We start from the raw sequence: 12,525 nt of genomic DNA, 5'->3' as shown, positions 1-12,525 counted from the left end.
CCTGAAGTGTCTTACCAGTTGGTGCCATGCAAAAAGCTAGCTATTCGCTGGCGCAAGTGGGGACAGTTCAGGCTGAGGAGTAAGTTTCACACACCCCCATGTGCTAAATCCACAAATTAGACTTTCACGTAAATCATTCATTAACGCCAATGGGAGACTTACAGAGACATTTGTTTTAAGGGTACGGATCTCAAGGCTGAGTAACCTTACTTACTTTCCTACAATCATTGGGTATCTTGTATGAACTTTGAGACCTGTCTTTACACCGATAATCGGTAGTGAGTCAAGAAAGCCTTGGGTTTTCTCCATACGATCAGTCAAAAGCACACTTCATTTCAAGGAGCTATGCTGATCATCATGGATGCACCCACTTTAACTTACTGTACCCAAATTCAATCAAGCTGTTTCATCCATATGACAGTGACAGTATGCTTGTAGGCCTGTCTATTTTTTTTTTACTGATGTTACATTTATTTGTGTCATTGTCCTTCATGATGTCCACACCCAAAGTCAATGCTGACCTCGGGGTTAGAGCAAAAAAACAAATGTGGGTAGCAGTTCTGCAGCACGATGGCCACCTACTGGTGACGTGATGCACTGTGCATTCTATGATTAGTGTAAAAAGTGCATTTGTTACTTGCATTGAACACATCAGCTCCCCCCATTTCACCTGCCTTGCGTTATTTGTCCAATAGACACATTCATCATTGAACCTCTTACAGATCCCGCCTTGTTCATGAATATGTCCAATTTGTGGCCTTGTCAAACCAGCTTCTTAAGGATAGATTGACTCAAGATTTGTTTCCTCTTAAATCACCTGTAAATGGCATATTGGTTTGCAGAACCATGCAGTCCAAACTATCTCAGGTCATACCACTGGCTATAGTTTAATTGGAGTTGCATATTGTATGACACAATTCCCATTGTTTATGCCATATATTGACCCTCAATTTGTATCTTAGGAAGAGAGTCTAGTTTTATTTACCAAACCCAATAGACATAGTTCTTAACTGGATTGATTTCACAGAAGAATGCTTTACATTAGGGGGTAGCTTAGCTGTTGGTTAAAGAGTGGTGTGTACAGATCCTTGACAACCCATGATGTTCTCAACCCTTAATGTAGACTTATCTTATCAATAGCACCATTCCAACCTATTGATTGGTTAAATATCATGGATTTGCAGTTGGTTTTGGACTAAACATACCCCAAAAGACAGTGAATAGCAGTAACTGGTCTATGGTAAGGCACTTACATGTGGCCCAGGCTTGCTCATAGAAGACATGAGTGGTTTCCCTTTCTTTTTTTGTACAAATTCTACTATATGCTTGAAATACTGTCCTTACTAGGACATAGCATGTCATTTTGGTATTTCACTTCACTGGTATGATGTAAAGTGGTGCCGTTGCTGAAGCCGATAAAAAAAATAAAGCCACCATTTTGTCTCCAGTCCTTCTTGATTCTTGCAACCAAGATGGTGGCAACTAGGCAGAAGAAATCCAGGACAGACCTAAAGCAGGTAGACTGCTGGTTGTTCTGCAATGTAGACCAACCTAAAGGGCTGCTCTGAAATTGAGGTGGGAGCACACATTGGTTCTTAACATCACAAGTGGGCAGAGCAACACAGGACAGCAGAAACGTCGCTTGCTTTTGAGCGAACGGAGTCATGCCACTCCGCAGTAGCAGCTGTCGTCCTGCACGCATAGCGATCACACAGAAGCCTTGATGCACGCGGCAGGATGTGCGCAGACGCTGTACTGCGCAGCCATAGAACGTGTAGGGCGGGTACTTGCAAGGTTCTCCTTCCTTTTCATTGGTTCTAATAGCATAGAGTCATAAATGTTCCCGGGGTTCGTGCACATTGTGTGATTCGATAAAGAGAAAAACAAGAAAAAAATAAATTTCTGAAAACAACCAAATTATCAATATGTTCACGGAAATGTCTAGCTAGGTAGTAACCTAAAGCATCGTGGGACCGTGGATAACAACAGGAGTCAGGACCGCGGTACGCAAAACTGCATTGCCTGGTGAGTGCGGTTCTGAATTGAGTTCTAGATGAGAACCATGGTAGTAGCTAGTTAGTTAGCTAGCCTGCCTGGAGGCAGTAGATGACAATTGCCAAGCGAACATAAGCACATTTTAAGCATTGCAAGGGATGCCACCTTTTCCACTGGCATGACAACATTATTTCGAGTTATTTTGTTTATTGAGTGGTTAGTTAAATGCATGCTTCTTCAGACATTCTGCTTTCTGACGACCTGGCTGGGGCTTCATCCCTACCCACTGGGCACAGACCATACGTCAATTCAGCGTACATTCCACGTTGGTTGAACGTTGATTTAACTGGTGTGTGCCCAGTGGCAGTGGGTAAGGTCTAACGTTATTGTAGTTGCTAGTAAAAGTACATTAACAATTCAATAAAAACCTACCTGGGGTATATTAATTACGCCGATTCTGTTGCAAACCGTTTAAAACCGTTCACTCCAACTCAAAACATTTTTTAACTTCAGTTGGGCCCTCACCGTTCCGTTTGGTTCTTAAACGGTAAACTGTTAAAGTTGTAAGACGTCATGAAGACACCCCTTGTTGGCACATTGACGTGACCTGTAACTAGCGAGGTGATTAAATGCATGATATCATGCATAGTTTGTTAACCGGCACCCAATTCCTTATTCCGTGTACTGTTAACCAGATAATACCTAAATCAATTTACTTAGATCAAGTTTCAGGTTTCCTCAATGTTTGGGAGTTAGAGATAGGCAAGGGTACATGTTGGTACTGTGCAACCCATGTAGGTAGATGTGTGATGGAAATACTGCCACACTGGGATTATTGTAGTAAATTCTATTTATTTTTGGCAGTAGACAACCTCAACTGATTCTAGACACATTATCTTATTTCTGCATGTAGAAAGCGAACATGTTTTTGTTGTCACCACACAGGGTAGGCCTAGTTACTAATATAAGTATGGCATTATGCCATATTTATTGGCATTATTGATGTTATGATGCTAATGTAAGGAAATCAAACACCCCTGCCATTATTAAATTGTGTTTGAGTATGCAGCTTAACTCGCTTGATAAATAGTGCAAATACGTTCATGCTGCTTTTCTGCTTCAACACCAGTGTTAAACTAGTTGTATACACCTTGATGTTATGCTAGGTGTATACACCCTGATCCATGTCAGAGTAGATCCGTCGGTGCCATGGCCCAGTGATACATGGGTGCCAACCTACGTAGATGGAAACAAGTCTGAGCCTATTGGGTAAAAAATTGTCAGACCCCAGCCACCCCAGTCATAGACTGTTCTCTCTACTACCACATGGCAAGCGGTACCGGAGTGCCAAGTCTAGGACAAAAAGGCTTCTCAACAGTTTTTACCCCCAAGCCATAAGACTCCTGAACAGGTAATCAAATGTCTACCCAGACTATTTGCATTGTGTGTGTCCCCCTCCCTGCTGCTACTCTCTGTTTATCATATATGCATAGTCACTTTAACTATACATTCATGTACATACTACCTCGATTAGGCCGACCAACCAGTGCTCCCGCACATTGGCTAACCGGGCTATCTGCATTGTGTCTCACCCGCCAACCCCTCTTTTACGCTACTGCTGCTCTCTGTTCATCATACATGCATAGTCACTTTAACCATATCTACATGTACATACTACCTCAATCAGCCTGACTAACCGGTGTCTGTATGTTGCCTCGCTGCTTTTATAGCCTCGCTACTGAATATAGCCTGTCTTTTTACTGTTGTTTTATTTCTTTACCTACCTATTGTTTACCTAATACCTTTTTTGCACTATTGGTTGGAGCCTGTAAGTAAGCATTTCACTGTTGTATTCAGCGCACGTGACATAAACTTTGATTTGAGTTGGCTGGATGTCCTTTGGGTGGTAGACCATAATTGATACACACGGGAGCGTGTTGAGCGTGAAAAACCCAGCAGCGTTGCAGTTCTTGACCAACTCAAACCGGTGCACCTGGCACCTACTACCATACCCTGTTCAACGGCACTTAAATCTTTTGTCTTGCTCGTTCACCCAGCAGACTTCCATCTTATACGCAGTGGTGAATTTTTAGCATGTAAATCTTGGTGGGGCACACATTTTTTTTCAGTGCATGCCAGCAAAGCCAATAACACAGTAAACAATACATTGCACTATAACGGTGACAACCGGTTCCCACAAACTGTTAGGGCCTACAGAAAGCTGTCCCAACACCTTACCACTGCTACACCTGACTATCAGCGGAGCCTTGTAGCGAAACAGATAATTTAGCCTCATTTACTGCCTTTAAAAAAAAAATGCTAGTATGGCTGACTTGCTTAACCTGTCTAGGCTGAGGGTGCCGCTAGCGGCACTCCCCCCCCACCCCCACTGAAAAGGCAGAGCCGCGAAATTCATAAAAAATATTTTTTAAATATTTAACTTTCACACATTAAAGTCCAATACAGCTAATGAAAGACACAGATCTTGTGAATCCAGCCAACATGTCCGATTTTTAAAATGTTTTACAGGGAAGACACAATATGTAAAGATGTAAATCTATTACCTAAAAACACATTAGCATAATCCACCATCTTTTATTTGTCCACCAACACCAGTAGCTATCACCAATTCGGCTAAACTAAGATATTTATAGCCCCTAACCAAGAAAAAAACTCATCAGATGACAGTCTGATAACATATTTATGGTATGGGATAGGTTTTGTTAGAAAAATGTGCATATTTCAGGTAGATGGCATAGGTTACAATTGCACCCACCGTCACAAATGGACTAGAATAACTACATAGAGCAACGTGTTTACCTACTTACTAATCATCAAACATTTCGTAAAAATACACAGCATACACTAATCGAAAGACACAGATCCTGTGAATACAGACAATATTTCAGATTTTCTAAGTGTCTTACAGCGAAAACACAAGAAATCGTTATATTAGCATAGCACAGGTGCAAACATTACCCCAGCATTAATTCTAGCCAAAGTGAGCGATAACGTCAACATCGCCAAAATATATTATTTTTTTCACTAACCTTCTCAGAATTCTTCAGGTGACACCCCTGTAACATCACATTACAACATACATATACAGTTTGTTCGAAAATGTGCATATTTAGCCACCAAAATCATGGTTAGACAATGTGAAATGTAGCCCAGCTGGTGAGAAAATGTCCGTGCGCCATATTAGACAGTGATCTACTCTTATACATAAATACTCATAAACGTGACTAAAAAATATAGGGTGGACATCGATTGATAGACAATTTAATTCTTAATACAATCGCGGAATTACATTTTTTAAATTATCCTTACTTTTCAATACAGTTTGCGCCAAGCGAAGCTACGTCAAAAAACATGGCGTCCTAAGCCACTAACATTTTTCGACAGAAACACGATTTATCATAATAAAAATGTCCTACTTTGAGCTGTTCTTCCATCAGTATCTTGGGCAAAGGATCCTTTCTTGGGTCTAATCGTCTTTTGGTGGAAAGCTGTCCTCTTGCCATGTGGAAATGCCAACTGCGTTCGGGATGAACTGGAAGCGTGCCCAGCAATTCACAGCGTTTCAAAAATAAATGTCCCAAAATCGCACTAAACGGATATAAATTGCTATAAAACGCTTTAAATTAACTACCTTATGATGTTTTTAACTCCTATAACGAGTCTTAACATGACCGGAGAAAGATTACTCCCAACACTAATGCTTGGAACAGGTGCGGGTCGGTGTCCTCCACGCGCATGACGCACCAAGAAAAGAGTTGCTAGCTACAGGGTTTTTTAATTTATAGTGCCTGTGAACGCGCAATCGACCCCATTCAAATCGTCATCACGTAAAGGCATCCAGGGGAAGACGTAAGCAGTGTCCGTATACTCATAGCAATAACTGTGGCCTTTTAACTGACTCCAGATCAGGGGCCAACATTTCTGAAATCTGACTCCATGTCAGGGAAATTGCTGTAGAATGACTTCTGTTCCACTTAGAGACAAAATTTCAACTCCTATAGAAACTATAGACTGTTTTCTATCCAATAATAATAATAATATGCATATTGTACGAACAAGAATTTTGTGGGAAGCCGTTTCAAAAATTACACGATTAGCATAAATAGTGACAACAGCGCCCCCAGCCTCAACAGGTTAACCAAATATGGTTTCTACTGACAACTGAGATGTACAAACCACGGCATACGGGGACAACAAGTGGATAAGAGGCAATGCGTAATTGCAATTTTAAGACAATGTGCGAGCTAGGACGGATGTAGTCAATATAACTATTTGTTCAGCACTTTGAAATGTACAGCGACAGAATTCAGACCATGGACCTTTCTTACAGTGTTCTCCCTGTACACCAAGTCAGAACTACAGGATAAATAAAGGGGGTTATAAGCAGACAATAAAAACTCTTACAATATTCAATGATTACTTTTCTCTAAAATAGGCTATAAGCTACATGTGTACCACCAAGTCAGAACAGTAGGTGAAATTAAGAGTGGTGAATAGACCAAACTATTAGGGTGAGGCACATGGGCTACTAACAGCTTACTACACAACATACACTTAGTATTACTTTCTTAGCTACAGTATACATATCTCCCTGGCATGTTACATAATTTATACAGCAGCATACAATACATTTTTGGGCTCAACATGTTGTCCTTTGCTCACTTGAACAGGAAGGTGGCACAGCGGTCCTTCGCGGGGACATTTTGTCATCAAAGTCTGGCGTTCTCTGGATTTATGGGCCTTTCAAGACAACTGGGAACTCGGAAACAAACAAGGTTGAATCATGATGATGTCAGTGATCTTCAGGTCGGAGCTCTTGAAATAGGCCCGACTTCCCGATTTGGCATTCCGAGTTGAATGACCGTTCAAACGTATTTTCCCAGTCTGAGCTATTTTTTTCTAGAGTTTCCAGTTGTCTTGAACTCACTGAAGAATGAGATTTCCCACTTCCGAATTTCCAGTTTTGAACGCGGCAGAAGTCATGCTGGATTGACAGCATGACCAATGTTGAATGTTTATCCTTTTAAGCTTGGAAAAGAGACCCTTAAACTTGGACCATACACCCACTCCACTGAGCAGCAGGTTAGTGATTGCTTTGCAATGCTTGCAGTTAGCCACTGATTCCCTCCAAACCACTCATTGTTTAATTTGTGATTTCCAACTTGTCTGATGTTTATGTCCAAAGGCCGATGAGCACCGATACGGCCATCTTTGCCATCGGTCCAAACAATTAGCCAAGCAAGGGAAGTTGGCAACGTAATCCACTCAGCCCTCATTTGTGATCTAGTTTGCAAATGTACAATTCTGTTCCATCCGCGGCCTAAAACGCCCCATTATTCAATCTGCAATAATTGTACATCTGCTAAGAAAAGTCTGCCAAAACCTTACACTTGTATGTTGTCTTCTTTATATTGATATTGGTTTAAGTAAAAACAAATGTAAGTTAGAAATTGTGCTACAAATGCACATGACGACACGAATACGTATCGTAAAAGTAATTATGTTTTTGTTTGGTTAGCTTTCGGAAATGTCGTATGATGTAACATCACACTTGTACGTTTGTAATTTTCCTTTTACCTGATATCGTTGGATGGCTTGCATTCGTTGTCAGCGGATACCTTGTCTTCTAGCAAAGATATGAAATGCAGTCATAATTGACTGTACCGCATAAAAGCACACACAACAGCTACCGGTGGTACCATCATGACTGAAACAACCGTGGGACGAAATAGTGACACATTTCCGGGCACGGGCGATCCATTTAAAATTCCTTAATTTTTCCCTGAGTTGAGTGTCAACTCATATGTCATCAGAAGTGTTCACTTAATTTGAGAGCTGAGGGGAGAGGGTGTATCTTTTACGAGTTTGGAATGCAGCCTATGCATGCCTCATGGTAGGGTTCAGTTTCAGGTTGCAGTTCCGTCTGGCAGACGCCCCACGAGTGCATGAGAGCGAGTGCACAACTTTGTTTGAGAGCGATGAGTTTGTTGCAGAAAGTTACATTTCGTTTAATAAAAACAGTTGGGTGCATTTACTAATGGCCTGTATACAGTTGAAGTCGGAAGTTTACATACACTTTAGTTGGAGTCATTAAAACCCTTTTTTTTTCAACCACTCAAATTTCTTGTTAACAAACTATAGTTTCGGCAAGTCGGTTAGGACATCTACTTTGTGCATGACACAAGTCATTTTTCCAACAATTGTTTACAGACATGTTATTTCACTTATAATTCACTGTATCACATTTCCAGTGGGTCAGAAGTTTACATACACTAAGTTAACTGTGCCTTTAAACAGCTTGGAAAATTCCAGAAAATTATGTCATGGATTTAGAAGCTTCTGATGGGCTAATTGACATCATTTGAGTCAACTGGAGGTGTACCTGTGGATGTATTTCAAGGGCTACCTTCAAACCCAGTGCCTCTTTGCTTGACATCATGGGAAAATCTAAAGAAATCAGCCAAGACCCCAGAAAAAAAGTTATAGACCTCCGCAAGTCTGGTTCATCCTGGGAGCAATTTCCAAATGCCTGAAGGTATCACAGTCAGCTGTACAAACAATAGAAAGCAAGTTTAAACACCATGGGACCACGCAGCTGCCATACCGCTCAGGAAGGAGACGTGTTCTGTCTCCTAGCGATGAACGTACTTTGGTGCGAAAAGTGAAAATCAATCCCAGAACAACAGCAAAGGACCTTGTGAAGATGCTGGAGGAAACGGGTACAGAAGTATCTATATCCACAGTAAAACGAGTCCTATATCGACATAACCTGAAAGGCCGCTCAGCAAGGAAGAAGCCACTGCTCCAAATCGCCATAAAAAAGCCAGACTACGGTTTGCAACTGCACATGGGGACAAAGATTGTACTTTTTGGAGAAATGTCCTCTGGTCTGAGGAAACAGAAATATAACTGTTTGACTATAATGACCATTATATTTGGAGGAAAAGGGGGGAGGCTTGCAAGCCGGAGAACAACATCCCAACCGTGAAGCATGGGATTGGCAGCATCATGTTGTGGGGGTGCATTGCTGCAGGAGGGACTGGTGCACTTCACAAAATAAATGGCATCATGAGGAAGGGAAATTAAGTTATATTGAAGCAACATCTCATGTCCTCAGTCACGAAGTTAAAGCTTGGTCGCAGATGGGTCTTCCAAATGGACAATGACCCCAAGCACACTTCCAAAGTTGTGGCGAAATGGCTTAAGGACAACAAAGTCAAGGTATTGGAGTGGCCATCACAAAGCCCTGACCTCAATCCCATAGAAGATTTGTGGGCAGAACTGAAAAAGCATGTGCGAGCAAGGAGGCCTACAAACCGGACTCAGTTACACCAGCTCTGTCAGGAGAAATGGGCCAAAACTCACCCAACTTATTGTGGGAAGCTTGTGGAAGGCTACCCAAAACATTTGACCCAAGTTAAACAATTTATAGGCAATGCTACCAAATACTAATTGAGTGTATGTAAACTTCTGACCCACTGGGAATGTGATGAAAGAACTGAAAGCTGAAATAAATCATTCTCTCTAGTATTATTTTGACATTTCACATTCTTAAAATAAAGTGGTGATCCTAACTGACATAAGACAGGGAATTTTTACTAGGACTAAATGTCAGGAATTGTGAAAAACTGAGTTTAAATGTATTTGGCTAAGGTGTATGTAAACTTCTGACTTCAACCGTAGGTCCAGAAAAATACATCAGTTATCGTCTCTTATAATTTGTTTACTCTCCCAGTAAATCCTTATCTCGGCGACAGATTGAGTTACTATGTTTTCTCATGGAGGCTTCACCGTTAACAAGTCCAATACAGCAAAACATCAGGTTATACATACACTTATGTTTTGTTTGAAAATGTGCATATTTAGAGCTGAAATCAGTGGTTATACATTGTGCTAACGTAGCATCTTTTTCACACCACGCCCGGATATTTTTCTGACACTCACATATTCTGACCAAATAACTATTCATAAACATAACAAAAAAATACATGTTGTATAGGAAATGATAGATACACTGGTTCTTAATGCAATCGCCGTGTTAGAATTCTAAAAATAACTTCATTACGAATAACAGTTTACGTTATGGCGAGAGCGTTCCCAAAACCTTGCCGCAAACTACTAGTACACATGTACGACAGATATATGAAATAGCATCATAAAATGGGTCCTACTTTTGATGATCTTCCAACAGAATGTTGTACAAGGGGTCCTTTGTCCAGAACAATCGTTGTTTGGATTTAGAATGTCCTCTTCTCCAGTCAATTAGCACGGAAAGCTAGCAAAGTGGCGCGAAGCTCTCCTTCCTGAACATACGCAGACAAAGCAACACGCCTAACGTCCCGAAAAAATTTCAATAATCTAATAAAACTATATTGAAAAAACATACTTTACGATGATATTGTCACAAGTATCAAATAAAATCAAAGCCGGAGATATTAGTCGTCTATAACGACAGCTTTACAGAAGGCAATACCAGGTCACTTCTCGCGCGTTCCAGAAAACAGGAAATTGGGGTCACGTCATGCCAAGAGCTTTTATTCAACCTCAGATCATGTTATACACTCCATTTCTTCTCTCACTGCCTGTCGACATCTAGTGGAAGACGTATGAAGTGCATGTATACTGATATATATCAAGGACATTTATAGGCAGGCCCTAGAACAGAGCATCGATTTCAGATTTTCCACTTCCTGTCAGGAAGTTTGCTGCAAAATTAGTTCTGTTTTACTCGCAGATATAATTCAAACGGTTTTAGAAACTAGAGTGTTTTCTATCCAATAGTAATAATAATATGCATATTGTACGAGCAAGAATTGAGTACGAGGCCGTTTGAAATGGGCACCTTTTATCCAGGCTACTCAATACTGCCCCTGCAGCCCAAACAGGTTAATGTGTGAAAGTTAAATATTTCAAAAAAATATATTTTGAATTTCGAGCCCTGCACTTGAGCTGGCTGTTGTCATAAGTGTACCGACGTCGGGTTTGCAGCCAGAAGAAGTTAACTTCTTCGGGGTAGGGGGCAGCATTTTCACTTTTGGATAAATAGCGTGCCCAATTTCAAGTTCCTTCTACTCATCCCCAGAATATAAGATATGCATATTATTAGTAGATTTGGATAGAAAACACTCGGAAGTTTCTAAAACTGTTTGAATCATGTCTGTGAGCATAACGGAACTTATGTAGCAGGCAAAACCCAGAGGACAAACCATTCAGAATTCTTATTTTTTTGAGGTCACTGTCTTTTCAATGAGTTTTCATTGGGACACCAGATTTCTAAGGGACTTGTTTGCAGTTCCTACCGCTTCCAGTGGATGTCACCAGTCTTTGGAAATTGGTTGAGGTTAGTCCTTTGTGTAATGAAGAAGTACAGCCATCTTGAAAAAGTGTCACTTCATGTGTACTGTTTGATAGAGGCGCAACACCAGAAAGCATGCTTGAGTTTGTTTTCTTCCTGTATTGAACACAGATCATCCCGTCTTCAATTTTATCGATTATTAACGGTAAATACCTAAAGTTGTATTACAAAAGTAGATTGAAATTTTTTGGCACAGTACAGGTAACCTTTGAGATATTTTGTCGTCACGTTTGAGCAAGTTGGAAGCGGTGTTTTTCTGGATCAAACGCACCAAATAACCGAACAAAGGGACCATTTGTGATGTTTATGGGACATATTGGAGTGCCAACAACAGAAGCTCGTCAAAGGTAAGGCATTAATTATATTTTTATTTCTGCGTTTTGTGTCGCGCCTGCAGGGTTGAAATATGCTTATCTCTCTTTGTTTACTATGGTGCTGACTCAGATAATAGCATCGTTTGCTTTCGCCGAAAAGCCTATTTGAATTCTGACATGTTGGCTAGATTCACAACCAGTGCAGCTTTAATTTGGTATCTTTCATGTGTGATTTAACAATGTATCTCATCACATTTTATTTGTCACGTGTCAAATACAAGCTGTAGACCTTACAGTGAAATGCTTGCTTACAAGCCCTAAACCAACAATGCAGTTCAAGAAATAGAGTTCAAATATTTACTAAATAAACTGAAGTGAAACATTTTTATTAAAAAGTAACACAAGAAAATGACACAAAGCTATATACAGGGGGTACTGGTACCGAGTCAGTGTGCGGCGGTACAGGTTAGTCGAGGTCATTTGTAAAGTGCCTGCATAGATAATAAGCAGCAGTGTAAAAATGAAGGGGGTGTTCAATGTAAATAGTCTGGGTGGCCATTTGAATAATTGTTCAGCAGTTTTATGGCTTGGGAGTAGAAGCTGTTAAAGAGCCTTTTGGTCCCAGACTTGATGCACCGGTACCGCTTGCTGTGCAGTAGCAGAGAGAACAGCCTGACTTGGGTGACTGGAGTCTAAAACAATTTTTTGGGGCCTTCCTCTGACACGCCTAGGTATATAGGTCCTGAATGTCAGGAAGCTTGGCCCCAGTGAGGTACTGGGCCGTACGCACTACTCTCTGTAGCGCCTTACGGTCAGATGCCGAGCAGCTGCCATGCCAGG

General features: G+C 40.9%; 1 protein-coding gene across 2 annotated transcripts in view; it reads left to right on the top strand.

Moving 5' to 3' along the window:
• Positions 1 to 1,720: 1,720 nt before the first annotated feature.
• The window catches only part of LOC129838010 (uncharacterized), a 32,259-nt gene continuing 21,454 nt past the window's right edge, over positions 1,721 to 12,525 (top strand). Inside the window, exons 1-2 of one of the 2 annotated variants that reach the window (XM_055904636.1) lie at positions 1,721 to 2,025; positions 3,162 to 3,406. The gene's annotated coding sequence lies outside the window, so the exon portion shown is untranslated. The remainder of the gene's footprint in view (positions 2,026 to 3,161; positions 3,407 to 12,525) is intronic. The other variant, XM_055904635.1, reaches the window with a different exon arrangement.

This window comes from Salvelinus fontinalis, chromosome 38 (genome assembly GCF_029448725.1).
Source record: "Salvelinus fontinalis isolate EN_2023a chromosome 38, ASM2944872v1, whole genome shotgun sequence".
NCBI lineage: Eukaryota > Metazoa > Chordata > Actinopteri > Salmoniformes > Salmonidae > Salvelinus > Salvelinus fontinalis.
Note: the sequence above shows the minus strand (reverse complement) of the source record. Positions and strands in the feature narration are given on the sequence as shown.